The sequence below is a fragment of the Pristiophorus japonicus genome, chromosome 1 (genome assembly GCF_044704955.1).
Source record: "Pristiophorus japonicus isolate sPriJap1 chromosome 1, sPriJap1.hap1, whole genome shotgun sequence".
NCBI lineage: Eukaryota > Metazoa > Chordata > Chondrichthyes > Pristiophoridae > Pristiophorus > Pristiophorus japonicus.
In genome coordinates, this window is record NC_091977.1 from 365,776,137 (window position 1) to 365,798,076 (window position 21,940).

The following is a 21,940-nucleotide window of genomic DNA, read 5'->3' on the forward strand; positions in this document are numbered from 1 at the left end:
TTCATATTTCGTTGGAAGATCGCGGCGGCCGAGCGAATCCCGAACGGACATCTATTGTACTCACACAACCCCTTGTGTGTCGTGATGGTGGTCAGCTTCTTCGACTCACTCGCCAGCTCCTGGGTCATGTAAGCTGAGGTCAGGTCCAATTTTGAAAAAAGTTTGCCACCGGATAGCATCACAAAGAGGTCCTCCGCTCTCGGTAGCGGGTACTGGTCTTGAAGTGACACCCGATTGATGGTGGCCTTGTAATCGCCACATATCCTGACCGACCCATCCGCCTTGAGCACCAGCACAATCGGGCTCGCCCAGTCACTGAATTCGACTGGCGAGATGATGCCTTCCCTCAACAGGCGGTCCAATTCGCCTTCTATCTTTCCCCGCATCACGTACGGCACCGCTCTGGCCTTGTGGTGTACTGGCCTGGCGTCCGGGTTTATATGAATCACTACCTTGGCCCCCATGAAAGTGCCAATGCCGGGTTGAAATAATGAGTCAAATTTGTCCAGGACCTGTGAGCATGATACTCGCTCCACAGAGGAAATTGCATTGACATCGCCCCATTTCCAGTTCATGACAGCAAGCCAACTCCTCCCCAGTTGTGCGGGACCATCCCCTGGGACAATCCAGAGTGGCAACCTGTTCTCCGAATCTTTGTGGGTCACGACTACCGTGGCGCTCCCTAGCACCGGAATGATCTGCTTTGTGTAAGTCCGTAGCTGTGCGTCAATCGGCGATAATTTTGGCCTCCTGGCCTTGGATGCCCACAACTTTTCAAACTGTTTGATACCCATCAGGGACTGGCTGGCACCCGTGTCTAACTCCATTGATACTGGGATGCCATTGAGGAGCACTTTCATCATTATCGGTGGCGTCCTGGTGTATGAACTGTATACGTGCTCCACATGAACTCGCTGAACTTCAGCTTCCAGCGATTTCCCCCAGTGTCCATTTCTGCAATTTCTGCAGGTATTTTGCTCATCTCTGCAAACTTCGGCTGAATGTATTCTTCCACGCCTCCAGCATGAGTTGCGGTTTGAAACAAAAGGTCCCTTGCCAGTCGATCATCCCTGACTGCCCCTGTTATTGTCCTTGAGTGCACCATTAACAGGTGTTGATGGCCCCATTACTGGCCGCATTGTCCCTTGCAATGGCGTGAATCGCTGTTCAGCTTGCCATTTTCTATGTCGAACTCCCCCTCTGGGTTCGACTACATGTTGGGGCATGCCTGACTGCCGTTGTCTGCCTGGAGAACTGTGTGCTGCTTTAACAGTGTTGAATCTCTGTCCCAACCATTTCTTAACACAGTGCCTCTCGTCTGTTCTGCTAGTGGCCATGCTCTCGTGGTTTAAATCCCAGTTTCTTGTCGCCATTGATACGTCCTTACTACACAGTATAAATGCACACGAGGCCCATGCTTGAGAGAAGGTCAGTCTGTGACCTGTCCTTTATTACCAAGACCTCAAGTGATGAAGGTGGGTGGAGCTTCCCCTTTTATACCTGAAAGTCCAGGTTAGGGGTGTCTCCCACAAGTTCACCCCCTTGTGGTCAATGTTCTCAAGGTGTACAACTTAGGTCAACTTATACATGGGATACAATGATAGTTGAATACGTGACAGTTGTCTTCTCCGGGGCTAGCAAGTCCCTGATGAGTCAATGGATTGTGGGCCAACAACTGCTAAGCAGGATGGCCCTGCGCTTTTTCGGTCGTGTAGCTGGTGTGTCCCCATCCGGGTCGTTGGCTATGAAGAAATGTTCCAATCTGTCTACGAAAACGTCTCAATCGTCCCCATCGGTAAATTGCTGAATGTTACTGAGATTCGACATATTGAGCGTGTAGTTTGTGACATCGTCGCAGGTTGTAGTGTATGCAGGCACCTTTGGTAATGACTCCACATGGCAGGGTATGGTACTTAAACTGTGTAGACTGCAGTCCTTTATTTGCCACTCCTCGAGTGAGGACACCAAGCTGTGAGCTCCCTTTTATACTGGGTTACCCGCAGTGTGTAGGTAACCCTTAGGTCTCCAGCAGCAGCACCCTCTGGTGTACAGTAAGTTGTGTACAGTGTAAGGTACAGCGTTACAAACATCATATAATAACAGCAAGCATACATAACAACACTCCCCCCGTAGCATTTTTCAAGTCCTTATTGTAATGACCTGGGGAGGTGATCAGTAGTGGGCTATGCGAGGTTGTGGTGAGGGTTGTGTGGGTGCCAGGTGTGATCCATGTACTTGAGTCTGGCCTCATACGTTTCCCCCGCTTCACACACAGACCATGTGGGTGTCACTGTTGTGGAATTCCTCAGTGGGGTAGCCATTGCAACAGTGGGTAAGGTGCATACTCTGTGATGTGTGTAGTTGTGTGGTGGTGGGTAGGGCCACAGGACTGTGTGTGCCCTTTGTCCTCCAATTGGGATGAGAGTCTGGTCATCTCAGGGTTTGCCAGGAAAGATCGAGGGTATTGGCCTCTCGCTCCTGGTGTTGGCCCTTGTGGCCAGGTGGTGTAGGGCTGGTCTGAGGCAGGTTGCCAGTAGTGGTGGCTGTGCTGCCCTTTGACCACTGTCCCTGTAGTGGGTCTGCTCCCACTGAGTGTGTGTGTTCCTTTCCTGGGCATCACACTAGTTCCAAAGGTCCAGGCTACATGGTCTGGTAGCCAGCTGGACCTGGGGGTCTCTCACGGGGGGATTCCTCTAGCATTTGCATGGTGCCTATAGAACCCAGTGTCCTTTAACAGTGTTCTACCTGTAGACATGACACCATGGCTCTGGTCATACATAGTTGAGTCTACTTTATTGACTGCCTTTACATTGTTAATAACAGTATTTGCATCACTTTTTGGTATCATGGTCTCACCAGACATGGTTACATTAGGCATTTCAAACTCTCTGCCATAATCATCACAAATAACAAGCTTGTTCTTAACCTTACTTACACAAGCATTCATTTCATTTTTCACATTAGTTACACCAGCATCACAATTCATGGTTACATTATCATTCTTGCACCCTTTTACTGCATTTTTAACTTTAAAGTCCCTGTCATCTTTCAGTTGAAACTGCCCTTTTAAATGTTTTTGTTTACCGGTCTCCTTTAAGGGAGCCTTCAAATCCGATTGGCCGCTCGGTGTCACATGTCACTTCTCCATGCTCACTTGTGGTATGGCTGCGGCCATTTTGATTTTAGTTTTTTCTCCTCATGGTGCGGCAGCCATCTTCTGGCTCTCCTCCAGGTCGGCTGTGGTGATCTTTTCTTCCTCAGGTTCGACCATGGGCATCAGGAATCCATTTCTTTTGATGATTTTCATCTCTTGGAGTTCTGCCCCGGCCCGGAAGGTGGAGTTTGGCTTTTCGGTCCTGGAGATTTCGCCACAGTGTTGTGAAGTCATCACCGCGCAGTCGAGCTGGACAGTGGGATCTCTAGATGCAGCGATGGATCCATGTTTAATGTCGATTGCTGGAGCCCGGCAGTCATCGCCACTTTGACTGATTTGGACCAGGTTCATCCAATTCCTTCCCAGCAGCGTGGGACCATCTCCGACAATGATCAACAGAGGGAGTTTGTTCAACATGCCGCCCTGGGAGACCTGGACGTCCACGCTGCCAACGATTTGAATTCTACCTTTGGTATAGGTGAGCAGCTGCGCCTGGACAGGAGACAGTTTTGGTCGAGTGGCAGGATTCATCCTAATTTTTTCAAAGGTCGTTTGGCTCATCACAGACTGGCTCGCCCCTGTGTCGATCTCCATGGAAACTGGGACCCCGTCGATATCTACTTCCATCCTCCACGGAGAACTTCCAGTGGAGCAGCTATAAATTCCATAATCTTCTTTCAAGAGTTGAGCAGCCTCATCTTCATCTGTGTCGGAGCCTCGGTGATCAGCCAACTCTTCAGTGACGTGGTGAGTAAAGCTTTTTCTGCACATTCTCTGAAGGTGCCTTTTTTCTTTACAACTTTTGCATGTATAATCTTTGTAGCAGCACTGGTGGGCCCTGTGGTTTCCTCTACAGCGCCAGCACAGGGCCATCCGGTTTGCCTCATGTGGCGGACTCAGTGTTGCAGGACTTGGGGCAGCATTTCTGCATTTAGAAGTATCCATGCGGTGCACTGTGCTGGCCGGTTTAGAGTCCTGGGTCAGTATTCGCCTGGCATCGCCGGCCGAAACCATGTAGGCCTGGTTCACTTGAATTGCTTTCTGCAGGGTGACTGTGATGTCGGCAGAGAGCAATTTGTGTAGGAGGCCTTCGTGGCCGATTCCGATGACGAATAAGGTGGTCTCCAAAATCACCCGGCGCAGCCAGTCTTCTTAAATGTGCAGCATACTTAGTAATTTCTTGGCCTTCGGGTCGCCGGTAAGTGTAGAACCGGTGCCTGGCTGTGAGGATGCTTTCTTTTGGTTTTAGTTGCTCCTGTATTAGTGTTACAAGTTCCTCATAGCTCTTGGTGGTTGTTGATATGTATTATATGTCCTTACTATACAGTATAAATTCACACGAGGCCCATACTTGAGAGAAGGTCACTCTGTGACCAGTTACCTTTATTACCAAGATCTCAAGTGATGAAGGTGGGTGGAGCTTCCCCTTTTATACCTGAAAGTCCAGGTTAGGGGTGTCTCCCACAAGTTCACCCCCTTGTGGTCAGTGTTCTCAAGGTGTACAACTTAGGTCAACTTATACATGGGATACAATGATAGTTGAATACGTGACAGTTGTCTTCTCCGGGACTAGCAAGTCCCTGACGAGACAATGGATTGTGGGCCAACAACTGCTAAGCAGATGGCCCTGCGCTTTTTCGGTCGTGTAGCTGGTGTGTCCCCATCCGGGTCGTTGGCTATGAAGAAATGTTCCAATCTGTCGACAAAAACATCTCAATCGTCCCCATCGGTAAATTGCTGAATGTTACTGAGATTCGACATGTTGAGCATGTAGTTTGTGACATCGTCGCAGGTTGTAGTGTATGCAGGTGGTAATGACTCCACATGGCAGTGTATGGAACTTAAACTGTGGAGACTGTAGTCCTTCATTTGCAGCTCCTCGAGTGAGGACACCAAGCTGTGGGCTCCCTTTTATACTGGGTTACCTGCAGTGTGCAGGTAACCCTTAGGTCTCCAGCAGCAGCACCCTCTGGTGTACAGTAAGTTGTGTACAGTGTAAGGTATAGTGTCACAAACATCATATAACAATACAAGCAAGCATACGTAACGCTCTCTACTAGCAAAACTTTGGGAACAAGTTGCAGAAGAGTTCAATGCAGTGGTCATGACCCCGAGAAGTAGTGTGCAGGTCAAAAAGAAGGGGCAGGACCTTGGCCAAGCAGTTACAGTAAGTATTTATGCACTGCAATTATATTTGTAAATGTAACTAATATGTGCGTGTGAGTGTGTGTGTGTGGCCACCACAGCAGAAGGACCCTATCTTAAAAAGTTATATTTTCATCTTTGCAGAGGAAGGTGTCACTGATCAACCAAGAAAGGTCAAAAACTGGAGGAGCAGTGCCAATTAAGCTGCAACTAACAGCCGTGGAACAGAGGATCGCTGATTTGATTCAATCTCGCAAGAGAAGTTCAACCATCAATGTGGACACTGGGCCCAGGTTACCGAGAGGGTAAACCCTGCCACCTACTCATGTGCCCTTCTGCTAACCAAACATCTGCTCTGTTATGTTTTGCAGATGCTGTGCATCAGGAAGAGACAGATGCTGAAGCACAAGATCAGTCCAGATATTCTTCATGAACTTCAGGATGAGGATGAACTGGACAATGAAGGGCAGCAGGAAGACCCCAATGATGACATGGTCACATTGCAACTGGAGCTGGTGAAACCCCTGATTATGCCAAGCCCTTTGCTGAGCAATACAACCAACGCAACATTTCATGAGGTAGATTCTAAGGCTGCGGGTCCCAGTGGGTTGCAGCAAGCCACATCTGGGAGAGTGCAAAGGAGGATGGGAAAGAGAGCTCAACCTGAAATACAGGATGCAGGGGACATTGGACAGATCATGGGAATGTGTATGGAGAGTATTGAGCTAACCAGATCGCTCCTAGCCACCATGGGTGGGGTGAGGGTAAAATTAGCGGGACTGTCTTAGAAGTAGCAATACCGTCTGGAGGAATGGGAGCAGTGTCGGGACATATGAGGGAGCGGATGTCAAAGATGAGAGAAGGGATGTCAGAGATTAGGGAGGGGATGTCAAGGATGAGGGAGGAGATGTCGGAGATTAGGGAGGGGATGTCGGAGATGAGGGAGGGGATGTCGGAGATTAGGGAGGGAATGTCAGAGATTAGGGAGGGGATGTCGGAGATTAGGGAGGGGATGTCGGAGATGAGGGAGGGAATGTCGGAGATTAAGGAGGGAATGTCGGAGATAGCTTCTGCAGTAAGTGGACACACCCAGGCTGTCATTGCCCAACAACAATTGGCAGCATCAACTCCTGACACTCACTTTCCAATCCCCAGATCAACTAGTGTGCCAGTGTGCTGGGAGTTCATCCAAAGGCTGAAGAAGGGTCCGACGATGATTGGAGGCCTTCCATAATGCTGTCTGCTTGGTCTGTCGCTGTCCAACCCCACCAACAACAAATGCGCCTTAGCGCAGAAAGCAGAAAAAACCTTGGGGTCGTGGTGAGGAAACAGAAGTCTGAGACCACGGGCATGGGTAGGGGTAGAGGCGGCATGAGGGGCAAGAGGGGAGCATAGCGCAAAGGTATTTGAATAAGGGAGAGGAGAGATGGCTGCAGCTGGAGTTTGTTTGTTTGTTGCAACTACTTGTTTTCTTAATTGAAAAGTTTAAAGTTTGATACAACATTTTTTATTAAAGTTAATAAAACTGTACAAATGCTTAATAAACCTAATTATTTTTTAAATTTAAGCAGAATCCTGCACATTATTTTTTGCAATATAAACCAACACAACATTACATACATATGATGTGCATTATTTTTTCACAAAAACGGATGCAAAGAGTCAACACTGTTGGGCCATTTAACCTTCAGGCACCAAAGCGATTGTGAATTAGCCCCTGACGCAAGTCTCTAGCTATGTCTATAGTTGCACGAAGCTTCCTCCTCCGCCGTCAGTCTGCGGGTTGAGGTGGTGGCATGGGTTTGTCATCCTCCTCCTCCTGCAGCTGGTATCTCATCGTCTTCCTGCTGCTGCTGCTCCTCCCCTTTCTCCTCCTCGACCTCACTGTCAGCCTCCTCATTCTCCTCTTCCTCCCACACCCCTGCCTCCTTCTCCCCTCAGGAGGATCTTCAGTGTCCAGGGTTTGGCCTCTCATGCTGACCAAGTTGTGCAGCATGCAGCACACGACAGTGAACTGACCGGCGTGTTGAGGGGTGTATTGCAGGTAGTCTCCAAGTGGTCCAGGCATCGGAAACGTTGCTTCAGTACACCAATTGTCCGCTCTATGATGCTCCGTGTCATTATGTTTGACATGTTGTAGCGACTCTCTGGCTCAGTGCGGGGATTGCATAGGGGGGGTCATAAGCCAAATGGCTAGCCCTTGTTATGTATTTAACTCCTTGCAACCTGTATTACACTACCACCAGAAGGCCTACCTGTTGGAGTCCCAAGGGATCCCAGCATCCCGTGGGAGCACGGTATATAAGCAGGCCACCCACGAGGTACCTGCACTCTGGAGTCAAATTAAAGGAGCTAAGGTCACACTTGCTCATTGTACAAAGTACTCAGTTTCATCCTTTATTATGAACCCATCAGTTGGCGACGAGGTAATGAACAATCGCGCAAAAATGCAAAGAACAGTTGGTATCCTGGAGAATTTCTCAGAAGGGGCTTCAGTGAGGACTGGAGGCACTGAGGAGCATCCAAGAGAACGAGAGGTACATGGATAGCTCATTTCAGGCGTTGATCACCCCACAGATTAAAATGGTACAGGAGGATAGGGAATGGGTGACCGTCGCACACAAGAGTATGGCGAGGCAGGTAGTGTAGGAGTCCCCTGAGGCTATCCCGCTCTCCAACCGGTACTCTATTCTGACTATTGGCGAGGGCAGTGATGCCTCTGGGGAGTGCAGCCAGGGCCAAGTCCACAGCACCGTGGGTGGCTCAGCTGCACAGGGGGGGAGGAAGAAGACGGGAAGGGCTATAGTGACAGGAGATTCAATAGTTAGGGGAGCAGATAGGCGCTTCTGCGGCAGCAAAAGTGACATCAGGATGGTGTGTTGCCTCCCTGCTGCAAGGGTCAATGATGTCACTGAGCGACTGCAGGGCATTCTGGGGAGGGAAGGGGAACAGCCAGTTGTTGTGGTCCACATTGGAACCAATGACATAGGTAGAAAGAGGGATGAGGTCCTGAAAGCTGAGTTTAGGGAGCTAGGAGTAAGATTGAAAGCCAGGACCTCAAAGGTGGTAATCTCGGGATTACTGCCAGTGCCACATACTAGTGAGGGTAGAAATAGGAAGGCTAGTCAGATAAATACGTGGCTGGGGCATTGGTGTAGGAGGGAGGGCTTTAGTTTCCTGAACAATTTGGACCGCTTCTGGGGTAGGTGGGACCTGTACAAGTCGGACAGGTTACACCTCAACAGAGACAGGACCAATGTTCTCGCAAGTGGTTTTGATAGTGCAGTTGGGAGGGCTTTAAACTAGCTTGGCAGGGGATGGGAACCCAGGAGAGGACTCTGAGCTCGTTAGAGTGGGTGAGAGCTCAGATGAACAGAACCCCAAGAAAGGATGCAAAAGGCAGGAGGCAACAGAGCAGAGTAGCACTGGGGTAAGTGTAAACCACAAGGTGAGAGGAAGGGGCAATATGTTTTAATATAAAGGGGCTGCAGGAGGGGTCAAAACTAAAAATCATGGTTTAAAAACTAGTATTATAACACTTTACCTAAACGCACGCAGCATTCGAAACAAAGTAAATGAGTTTACAGCACAAATCATTATAAATGGGCACGATTTGGTGGCCATTACAGAAACGTGGTTGCAGGCTGGCCAAGACTGGGAATTAAACATACAGGGGTATCTGACAATTCGGAAAGATAGACAAGAAGGGAAAGGAGGTGGGGTAGCTCTGTTAATAAAGGATGATATCAGGGCAGTTGTGAGAGACGATATTGGCTCTAATGAACAAAATGTTGAATCATTGTGAGTGGAGATTAGAGATAGTAAGGGGAAAAAGTCACTGGTGGGCGTAGTTTATAGGCACCCAAATAATAACATCACGGTGGGGCGGACAATAATCAAGGGAATAATGGAGGCATGTGAAAAAGGAACGGCAGTAATCATGGGGAATTTTAACCTACATATTGATTGGTCAATTCAAATCGCACGGGGTAGCCTTGAGGAGGAATTCAGAGAATGCATACGGGTTTGTTTCTTAGAACAGTATGTTACAGAATCGACAAGGTAGCAAGCTATTTTAGATCTTGATACATCCTTACTATATAGTATAAATGCACACGAGGCCCATGTTTGAGAGAAGGTCAGTCTGTGACCTGTCCTTTATACCTTAGCACTCAAGTGATGAAGGTGGGTGGAGCTTCCCCTTTTATACCTGAAGGTCCAGGTTAGGAGTGTCTCCCACATCGTGGTCATTGTTCTCACAGTGTACAACTTAGGTCAGATTATACATGGGATACAATGCTGGTTGAATACATGACATCACCTCCCCCTCAAAGTCTTATTGGGATCACAGGTTGAGTCTCTCTGGTGGTTTACACTCTCTTGTAGAGCACCTGAGTTGGGGCTCCAGTTGTTGGGCGCTGGCCTGAGTGCCATTTGCTATTTGCGGTGCCTCAGGCCTATCCAGACTGCCCACAGTGACTGGGCTTTCCTCCCTTTGGTTCCGGTGTTCGGTCACCTGTGGTGGAGTGAACTCTATGTCGTGTTCTTCCTCTGCTTCTTCTATGGGGTTGCTGAACCTCCTTTTTGTTTGATCCACGTGTTTGCGGCAGATTTGTCCATTGGTAAGTTTAACTACCAGAATCCTATTTCCCTCTTTGGCAATCACAGTGCCTGTGAGCAATTTGGGCCCAGCAGCGTAGTTGAGGATAAAAACAGGATCATTTACATCAATACATCGCGCCCTCGCATTCCTGTCATGGTAGTCATATTGTGGTTGGCGCCTGCTCTCGAAAATTTCTTTCATGGTGGGGTGTATAAGGGATTGCCGGGTTTTGAGCATCCTTTTCATTAGCAGCTCTGCGGGTGGAACCCCTGTGAGCGAGTGTGGTCGGGATCTATAGGCCAACAAGAGGCGTGTTAAGCGCCTTTGTAGAGAACTCCCTTGGATTCTGAGCATCCCCTGTTTGATTATCTGCACTGCTCGTTCTGCCTGGCCGTTTGAAGCCTGCTTGAACGGTGCAGTTCTGACATGGTTAATTCCATTGCCTGCCATGAAGTACTGGAATTCAGTGCTTGTGAAGCACGGGCCATTGTCGCTGACCAAGACGTCTGGTAGACCATGGGACCATGGGCGGTGAACATTGCCCGTAGACTTTCTACCGTGGCAGAGGATGTGCTTGATTTTAAAATGTCACACTCGATCCATTTGGAGTAGGCGTCTACTACAACCAAAAACATTTTTCGCATGAAAGGACCTGCGTAGTCCACACGGATGTGTGACCAAGGCTTGGTGGGCCATGGCCAGGGGCTAAGGGGAGCTTCCCTGGGCGCATTGCCCAGCTGGGCATACGTGTTGCACCTGCAAACACAAAGTTCCAGATCTGCGTCTATCCCTGGCCAACAAACGTGTGACCTGGCAATTGCCTTCATCATGACAATGCCCAGGTGTTCATTGTGGAGTTCTCCGATGAACACCCCACTGCCCATCTGGGGCATGGCTACGCGGTTTCCCCACAGCAGGCAATCGGCATGAATCGAGAGTTCATCCCTGTGCCTGTGAAATGGTTTAAATTATTCAGGGCATGCCCTGTACGTGGCTGCCCATAGAAACAGAGAAACATAGAAACATGGAAAATAGGTTCAGGAGCAGGCCATTCAGCCCTTCTAGCCTGCACCGCCATTCAATGAGTTCATGGCTGAACATGAAACTTCAGTACCCCCTTCCTGCTTTCTCGCCATACCCCTTGATCTCCCGAGTAGTAAGGACCTCATCTAACTCCCTTTTGAATATATTTAGTGAATTGGCCTTAACTACTTTCTGTGGTAGAGAATTCCACAGGTTCACCACTCTCTGGGTGAAGAAGTTTCTCCTCATCTCGGTCCTAAATGGCTTACCCCTTCTCCTCAGACTGTGACCCCTGGTTCTGGACTTCCCCAACATTGGGAACATTCTTCCTGCATCTAACCTGTCTGAACCCGTCAGAATTTTAAACGTTTCTATGAGGTCCCCTCTCATTCTTCTGAACTCCAGTGAATACAAGCCCAGTTGATCCAGTCTTTCTTGATAGGTCAGTCCCACCATCCCAGGAATCAGCCTGGTGAATCTTCGCTGCACTCCCTCAATAGCAAGAATGTCCTTCCTCAAGTTAGGAGACCAAAACTGTACAGAATACTCCAGGTGTGGCCTCACCAAGGCCCTGTACAACTGTAGCAATACCTCCCTGCCCCTGTACTAAAATCCCCTCGCTATGAAGGCCAACATGCCATTTGCTTTCTAAACCGCCTGCTGTACCTGCATGCCAACCTTCAATGACTGATGTACCATGACACCCAGGTCTCGTTGCACCTTCCCTTTTCCTAATCTGTCACCATTCAGATAATAGTCTGTCTCTCTGTTTTTACCACCAAAGTGGATAACCTCACATTTATCCACATTATACTTCATCTGCCATGCATTTGCCCACTCACCTAACCTATCCAAGTCACTCTGCAGCCTCATAGCATCCTCCTCACAGCTCACACTGCCACCCAACTTAGAGTCATCCGCAAATTTGGAGATACTATATTTAATCCCCTCATTTAAATCATTAATGTACAATGTAAACAGCTGGGGCCCCAGCACAGAACCTTGCGGTACCCCACTAGTCACTGCCTGCCATTCTGAAAAGTACCCATTTACTCCTACTCTTTGCTTCCTGTCTGACAACCAGTTCTCAATCCACGTCAACACACTACCCCCAATCCCATGTGCTTTAACTTTGCACATTAATCTCTTGTGTGGGACCTTGACGTTAGGGGTTTGTGATCTGTCTCCAGCTCAAATTTCCTGCCAAACAGGTATTTTCTTTACCGCATATACACATGCGAGCGCCTCCTTTTCTACTATTCCGTAATCCCTTTCTGCCTGGCACAGACTCCTGGAGGCATAAGCTACTGACTGTAACTGACCCTTGAAATTGACATGCTGCAACACACACGCGACACCATAGGACGATGCATCACACGTTAACACAAATTTCTTACATGGGTTGTATAGTGTTAACAGAGTGTTGGAACATAACAAATTGCGTGCTCTATTAAAAGCCCTTTCCTGGCTATCCCCCCAGACCCATTCGCGACCTTTGCGTCGGAGCACATTTAGCGGCATTAGCAGCATGCTCAATTTGGGAAGAAAGTTCCCAAAATAGTTCAGGAGCCCCAGGAACGAACGCAGCTCCGTCGTGTTACGGGGTCTGGGTGCTCTCTGGATCACTTCCGTCTTGGATGCAGTAGGGCTGATCCCGTCTGCTGCTACCCTCATCCCCAGGAATTCTACCTCTGGAATAGGAAGACGCACTTCGCCTTTTTCAGTCGCAGCCCTAACCGGTCCAGTCTGCGTAGCACCTCCTCCAGGTTGTGGAGGTCTTCTTCAGTATCGTAACCCGTAAATGGATGTCGTCCTGAAAAACCACCGTCCCCGAAGTCGACTTGAGGAGGCTTTCCATATTTCGTTGGAAGATCGGGGCGGCCGAACGAATCCCGAACGGACATCTGTTGTACTCAAACAACCCCTTGTGTGTCGTGATGGCGGATGGCGGTCAGCTTCTTCGACTCACTCGCCAGCTCCTAGGTCATGTAAGCTGAGGTCAGGTCCAACTTTGAAAAAAGTTTGCCACCGGATAGCGTCGCAAAGAGGTCCTCCGCTCTCGGTAGTGGGTACTGGTCTTGGAGTGACACCCGATTGATGGTGGCCTTGTAATCACCACATATCCTGACCGCCCCATCCACCTTGAGCACCGGCACGATTGGGCTCACCCAGTCACTGAATTCGACTGCCGAGATGATGCCTTCCCGCAGCAGGTGGTCCAATTCGCCTTCTATCTTTTCCCGCATCATGTACACACCGCTCTGGCCTTGTGGTGTACTGGCCTGGCGTCCGGGTTTATGTGAATCATTACCTTGGCCCCCATGAAAGTGCCAATGCCAGGTTGAAATAATGAGTCAAATTTGTCCAGGATCTGTGAGCCTGATACTCGCTCCACAGAGGAAATTGCATTGACATCGCCCCATTTCCAGTTCATGACAGCAAGCCAACTCCTCCCCAGTTGTGCGGGACCATCCCCTGGGACAAACCAGAGTGGCAACCTGTTCTCCGAATCTTTGTCGGTCACGACTACTGTGGCGCTGGCTAGCACCGGAATGATCTCCTTTGTATATGTCCGTAGCTGTGCGTCAATCGGCAATAATTTTGGCCTCCTGGCCTTGGACATCCACACACTTTCAAACTGTTTGATACTCATCAGCGATTTACCCCAGCGTTCATTTCTGCAAATTCTGCAGGTATTTTACTCATTACTGCTTACTCCGGCTGAGTGTGTGCCTCCACGCCTCCAACATGAGCTGCTGTTGGAAACAAAAGATCCCTTGCCAGTCGATCATCCCTGACTGCCCCTGTGACTGTCCTTGAGTGCGCCATTAACAGGTGTTGATGGCCCCATTACTGGACACATTGTCCCTTGCAATGGCGTGAATCGCCGTTCAACTTGCTATTGTCTCTGTCGAACTCCCCCTCTGGGTTCGACTACATGTTGGGGCATTCCCGATTGCCCTTGTCTGCTTGGAGAACTATGTGCTGCTTTAACAATGTTGAATCTCTGTCCCAACCATTCCTTAACACAGTACCTCTCATCTGTTCTGCTAGTGGCCATGCTCGTGTGGTTTAAATCCCAGTTTCTCGTCGCCATTGATACGTTCTTACTATGTAGTATAAATGCACACGAGGCCCATGCTTTAGAGAAGGTCAGTCTGTGACCTATCCTTTATTCCTTTGCACTCAAGTGATGAAGGTGGGTGGAGCTTCCCCTTTTATACCTGAAGGTCCAGTTTAGGAGTGTCTCCCACCTAGTGGTCTTTGTTCTCACAGTGTACAACTTCGATCAGATTATACATGGGTTACAGTGCTGGTTGAATACATGACAAATCTGGTCCTGTGTAATGAGACAGAAATAATAAATGAACGATCTCCGAGTAAAAGATCATCTCAGAATGAGTGATCACAGTATGATTGAATTTGTAATCCAGATTGAGGTTGAGGAAGTAGTGTCTCAAACGAGTGTACCATGCTTAAACAAAGGGGACTACAGTGGGATGAGGGTAGAGTTGGCAAAAGTAGACTGGGAACACAGACTAAACGGTGACACAATTGAGGAACGGTTGAAGACTTTTAAGGAGATCTTTCATGGTGCTCAACAAAAATATATTCCAGTGAAAAAGAAGGGCGGTAAGAGAAGGGATAACCAGCCGTCGATAACCAAGGAAATAAAGTAGAATATCAAATTAAAAACCAATGCGTATAAGGTGACCAAGGTTAGTGGAAAACTAGAGGATTGGGAACATTTTAAACGACAGCAAAGAATGACTACGAAAGCAATAAATAAAGGAAAGATAGATTACGAAAGTAAACTTGCGCAAAACATAAAAACAGATAATAAAAGCTTTTACTGATATATAAAACGGAAAAGAGTGACTAAAGTAAATGTTGGTCCCTTCGAACATGAGAAGGTGGATTTAATAATGGGAAATGTGGAAATGGCTGAGACCTTAAACAATTATTTTGCTTCGGTCTACAAAGTGGAAGGCCCAAAAACCATGCCAAAAATTGCTGGTCACTGGAATGTGGGAAGGGAGGACCTTGAGACAATCACTATCACTAGCGGGGTAGTGCTGGACAGGCTAATGGATCTCAAGCTAGACAAGTCCCCTGGTTCTGATGAAATGCATCCCAGGGTATTAAAAGAGATGGCGGAAGTTATAGCAGATGCATTCGTTGTAATCTACCAAAATTCTCTGGACTCTGGGGAGGTACCATCGGATTGAAAAGCAGCTAATGTAACGCCTCTGTTTAAAAAGGGGGGCAGACAAAAGACAGGTAACTATAGGCCAGTTAGTTTAACATCTATAGTGGGGAAAATGCTTGAAGCTATCATTAAGGAAGAAATAGCAGGACATCTAGATAGGAATAGTGCAATCAAGCAGACGAAACATGGATTCATGAAGGGGAAATCATGTTTAACTAATTTACTGGAATTCTTTGAGGATATAACGAACATGGTGGATAGAGGTGTACCGATGGATGTGGTGTATTTAGATTTCCAAAAGGCATTCGATAAGGTGCCACACAAAAGGTTACTGCAGAAGATAAAGGTACGCGGAGTCAGAGGAAATGTCTTAGCATGGAGAGAGAATTGGCTGGCTAACAGAAACCAGAGAGTCGGGATAAATGGATCCTTGTTGGGTTGGAAATCGGTGGTTAGTGGTGTGCCACAGGGATCGGTGCTGGGACCACAACTGTTTACCATATACATAGATGACCTGGAAGAGGGGACAGAGTGTAGTCTAACAAAATTTGCAGATGACAGAAAGATTAGTGGAAAAGCGGATTGTGTCGAGGACACAGAGAGGCTGCAAAGAGATTTAGATAGGTTAAGCGAATGGGCTAAGGTTTGGCAGATGGAATACAATGTCGGAAAATGTGAGATCATTCATCTTGGAAAAAAAACCAGTAAGAGGGAATATTATTTGAATGGGGAGAAATTACAACATGCTGCGGTGCAGAGGGACCTGGGGGTCCTTGTGCATGAATCCCAAAAAGTTAGTTTGCAGCAGGTAATCAGGAAGGCGAATGGAATGTTGGCCTTCATTGCGAGAGGGGTGGAATACAAAAGCAGGGAGGTCCTGCTGCAACTGTACAAGGTATTGGTGAGGCCGCACCTGGAGTACTGCGTGCAGTTTTGGTCACCTTACTTAAGGTGGGATATACTAGCTTTGGAGGGGGTACAGAGACGATTCACTAGGCTGATTCCGGAGATGAGGGGGTTACTTTATGATGATAGATTGAGTAGACTGGGTCTTTACTCGTTGGAGTTCAGAAGGATGAGGGGTGACCTTATAGAAACATTTAAAATAATGAAAGGGATAGGCAAGATAGAGGCAGAGAGGTTGTTTCCACTGATCGGGGAGACTAGAACTAGGGGGCACAGCCTCAAAATACGGGGCAGCCAATTTAAAACTGAGTTGAGAAGGAATTTCTTCTCCCAGAGGGTTGTGAATCTGTGGAATTCTCTTCCCAGGGAAACAGTTGAGGCTAGCTCATTGAATGTATTCAAATCACAGATAGATACATTTTAACCAATAAGGGAATTAAGGGTTATGGCGAGCGGGCGGGTAAATGGAGCTGAGTCCACGGCCAGATCAGCCATGATCTTGTTGAATGGCGGAGCAGGCTTGAGGGGCTAGATGGCCTATTCCTGTTCCTAATTCTTATGTTCTTATGTTCTTAAGGGGAAGATTGGGAGGCCTTCATGGAGAGACTCAACCAATACTTTGTGGTCAACGAGCTGGAAGGGGACGAGAATGCTACCAAACGAAGGGCGATCCTCCTAACTGTCTGTGGGGCAACAACATATGGCCTCATGAAGAATCTCGTAGCTCGGGTAAAACCAACAGCTAAATCCTATGAAAAATTGTGTACGCTGGTCCGGGAGCACCTAAATCCTAAGGAAAGCGTTTTGATGGCGAGATATCGGTTCTACACATGTCAACGGTCGGAGGGCCAGGAAGTGGCGAGCTGTGTTGCTGGACTAAGGCGCCTCACAGAACATTGCGAATTTGAGGGATTCCTAGAGCAAATGCTTTGAGACTTTTTTGTACTGGGCATTGGCCATGAGGCAATCCTTCGCAAACAGTTGACTGTTGAAACTCCGAATCTAAGTAAAGCCATAACGATAGCCCAGGCATTTATGTCCGCCAGCGACAAACCAAACAGATTTCGCAGAGTAAAGCAGTTTCGGCCAGTACTGTGCACAAAGTAATTTCGTTTTCGAGCAGGAATATACATGGCAGAACATATACGCCGGCTGCTACTGCACGACCTCAGATGACCCAGAGTCCGCCATCAATCGTTAATGTGAGGCAGTTAACACCTTGTTGGTGCTGTGGAGGTGATCATCGATCCCATCAATGCCGCTTCAAGCACTATGCATCCAACGGCTGCAGAACCATGGGATACCTCCAGCGAATGTGCAGGTGAGCTGCAAACCCTGCAAACCACCACATTGCAGAGGAAGATTGAGCCACTGTGGATCAGGCTGATTTGGAGACTCGTACCAAGGAGGCAGAAGTGTACGGGGCACACACATTCACCACGAAATGTCCACCAATAATGTTGAAAGTTGAACTGAACGGAATTCCAGTATCTATGGAACTGGACACGGGTGCGAGTCAGTCCATAATGAGTAAAAAGGTATTCGACAGGCTGTGGGGCAACAAGGCATACAGGCCCAAGCTCAGCCCCATTCACACCAAAGTAAGGACTTACACCAAGGAACTAATCCCTGTAATTGGCAGTGCAGAAGTCAAAGTCTCCTATGATGGAGCTGTACACAAACTCCCGCTGTAGATTGTGCCAGGGGATGGCCGCACATTGTTTGCCAGAAGCTGGCTGGGAAAAGTCCGCTGGAACTGGGAAGACATCCGAGCGCTTTTGTCCGTCGACGATGCCTCATGTACCCAGGTTCTGATCAGGTTTCCATTGTTGTTCGAGCCAGGCATAAGAAGCTTCTCGGGGTGAAAGTACAGATCCATTTGGTTCCCGGAACGTGACCCATCCACCACAAGGTACGGGTGGTACCATATATGATGCGTTAGAAAGTGGAAATTGAGTTGGACAGGCTGCAACGAGAAGGCATCATCGTGCCAGTGGAATTCAACGAGTGGGTTCGTCCGATTGTCCAGGTACTTAAAGAGGAGGGTGTTACACTCATAATAAATAGTCAGACTGAATGCTGTGAGTAATGAGCAAGTGTGACCTTAGCTCCTTTATTAAGGTTCCAGAGTGCAGGTACCTCATAGTGGCCTGCTGAAAGACTGTGCTCACAAGGGATCCTGGGATCCCTTGGGACACCAACAGGTAGGCCCTTTGGTGGACAGGTGTGATGCAGGTTACAAGGGGTTAAATACATAAAATCACTCCCCCGTGAAGTCAACAATACACTTATTTACAAGGTGAGGCGATCTGGGGCTTTGCGCCCCCTTGTCGATCGTCTCGGTACAAATGTTGGTGTGGCTGGGTTGGTCAGTTCTTCACTGGGCTGTTGGACAGCCGGGCTTGCCGGGCTGCTGGGGATGATGAGTTTGGTTTCGTGGTCAACTATGATGTCAGTTGCCACTTGAGTGTGTGTTGGAAGGTCAAAGTTGGTGGTGTCCTCTTCCACCAGGTTGTTCGTAGCTGTTGGTGAACCGCAATTTGATTTGGTCCAAATGTTTTCTGTGCGTTTGTCGATTGGTCAGTTTGACCTGAAATACCCTACTCCTCTCTTTGGCTGTGACCGTGCCAGCTATCCATTTGGGACCATGTCCATAATTGAGCACAAACACAGGATCATTGATCTCAATATCGCGTGACAAATTTGTGCGGTCATGGTACACACTTTGTTGATGCCGCCTGCCCTCCACGTGATCATGGAGGTCAGGGTGGACAAAAGAGAGCCTTGCTTTAAGCGTCCTTTTCATGATCAGCTCAGTTGGGGGAATCCCGATGAGTGAGTTGGGTCTGGTGCGGTAGTTGAGCTGTACTCGGGACAACCGGGTCTGCAGGGAGCCTTCTGACAAGCATTTCAAGCTTTGCTTGATGGTCTCAACTGCCCGTTCTGTCTGGCCATTGGATGCGGGCTTGAAAGGGGTAGATGTGACATGTTTGATCCTGTGGTGGGTCATGAATTCTTTGAAATCAGCACTGCTGAAGCACGGCCCATTGTCGCTGACTAGGACATCAAGCAAGCCATGCGTGGCAAACATGTCTCGTAGGCTTTCAACGGTGCCTGTGGATGTGCTTACAGATATTATTGCACATTCATTCCATTGAGAGTTAGCATCCACAACAACCAAAAACATTTTGCCTAGGAATGGGCCTGCATAGTCTACATGGATCCTCGACCACGGTTTGGATGGCCAGGACCACAAACTTAGCGGTGCCTCTCTGGGTGCATTGCTCAACTGAGAGCAAGTGTTGCACTGGCGTACACATTATTCTAAATCTGAGTCGATCTCAGGTCACCACACGTGGGATCTGGCTATGGCTTTATCATTACGCTGCCTGGGTGGTGTTCTGCAGTTCGAAAATAAATGTGTCTCTGCATTTCTTGGGCAAGACTATGCGTTTGCCCCACAAAAGACAGTACGCCTGTAGGGACAGCCCATCTTTGTGTCTGTGGAGTGGCTGAATCGCTTCCTGCATCTCCACTGGGACACTGGACCAGCTCCCATGGAGGACACAGTTTTTTACCAAGGACAGTAAAGGAACCTGGCTGGTCCAGTTCCCGATCTGGTGGGCCGTAACGGGGGATTTCTTGTTCTCAAATGGCTCCATGACCATGAGCAAGTCCGCTGGCTGTGCCATTTCCACCCCGGTGGTGGGCAATGGTAGCCGACTAAGAGCATCTGCGCAGTTCTCTTTGCCTGGTCTGTGGCAGGTTACACATTTGTATGCCGACAGCGTGAGCGCCCATCTTTGGATGCGGCAGAGGCATTGGTATTAATCCCTTTGCTCTCTGAGAATAGCGATATGAGCGTCTTGTGGTCAGTTTCAAGTTCAGACTTGAGGCCAAATAAGTACTAGTGCATTTTTTTTAGCCCATAAACTCACACCAGAGCCTCTTTTTCAACAATGCTGTCAGCCCTTTCGGCCTTGGACAAACTCCTGGATGCATACGCAACTGGTTTCAAAATTCTCGATTCATTAACAGACACCCGACCCCGTATGTTGACGCATCGCAAGCTAACACCAATCATTTACATGGGTTATACAGAACAAGCAGTTCGTTAGAACACAATAAGTTTCTGGCTTTCTGAAAGGCAGCCTCTTGTGAATTCCCCCATACCCAGTCATCTCCCTTGCGCAGTAGTGCATGTAGGGCTTCTAGCAGGGTGCTTAACCCAGGTAGGAAATTACCAAAGTAGTTAAGAAGTCCAAGGAATGACCGCAGCTCCGTCACATTCTGTGGTCACATTCTTGATGGCCTCCATCTTGGTGTCGGTGGGTCTGATGCCATCTGCTGCGATTCTCCTTCCTAAGACTGTGACATCCTGTGCCAGGAAAACACATTTCGAGCGTTTCAACCTGAGCCCCACGCGATCCAACTGACTAAGAACCTCCTCCAGATTCTTCAAGTGCAACAAGGTGTCTCAACCTGTAACCAATATATTGTCCTGGAAGAACACTGTGCAAGGAACTGAATTTAGCAGGCTCTCCATGTTCCGCTGGAAGATTGCTGTGGCCGACCGAATCCCGAACGGGCACCGGTTGTAGATAAACAGACCTTTGTGCATGTTAATGCAGGTGACACCTTTCAGCTCCTGCGTCATGTAGGCCGAGGTCAGGTCCAGCTTGATGAACATCTTCCCTTCAGCCAGGGTCGCGAACAGGTCGTTTGCCTTGGGTAAATGGTACTGGTCCTGCAGCGAAAAATGGTTAATCGTTACTTTATGGTCCCCGCAAATTCTAATCGTACCATCCTCCTTGAGTACTGGGACAATCGGACTGGCCCAGTCGTTGAATTCCACCGGCGCGATGATGCCTTCACGTTGCAGCCTGTCCAGCTCGGTTTCCAGTTTTTCACGCATCATGTACAGTATCGCCCGAGTCTTGTGGTGGCTGGGTCGCGTACCGGGACCCAAATGGATCTGCACTTTCGCCCTCAAAAAGCTTCCAATGCCTGGCTTGAATAACAAAGGGAACTTGCTTAGAACCTGGGTACATGCGGTGTCGTCGACAGATGAAAGCGCTCAGATGTCGTCCCAGTTCCAACGGATTTTCCCAGCCAGCTTCTAACAAACAACGTGGGACCATCCCCTGGCACAATCCACAGCGGGACTTCATGTACTGCTCCAACAGCTAGACCCTCTGGGTGGACAGATGTGATGCAGGTTGCAAGGGATTCAATACATACCAGTCCTCACAGGCCGTTTTACTCATTATGGATTGGCTTGCCCCCGTGTCCAGCTCCATAGACACTGGAATACCGTTCAGTTCAACTTTCAACATTATTGGTGGGCATTTCGTCATGAACGTGTGTACCCCGTACTCCTCTGCCTCCTCAGTACGAGTTTCCAATTCCATCTGATCCACTGTGGATCAATCTTCCCCTGCAATGTGGTGGTTTGCAGGGTTTGCAGCTCGCCAGCACATTCGTTGGAGGTGTCCCATTGTTCTGCAGCCATTGCACGCATCGCGATTAAAGTTGCATTGATGGGGCCGATGATCACCCTCACAGTGCCAACAGGGTGTTAACTGCCTCGCATGAGCAGATGATGGCGGACTTTGGGTCAATTGAGGTCGGGTCACAGCAGCCGGCGCGTACGTTCTGCCCTGTACATTTCTGCTCAAAACCAACGTTACTTTATGCACAGTACTGACTGAAACTTCTTGGTTCTGCAAAATCTGCTTGGTGTTGTCACTGGTGGATATAAATGCCTGGGCTATTGTTATGGCTTTACTCAGATTCGGAGTTTCTACAGTCAACAGTTTGCGAAGGATTTTCTCATGTCCGATGCCCAGTACAAAAAAGTCTCTGAGCATTTGTTCTCGGAATCCCTAAAACTCACAAT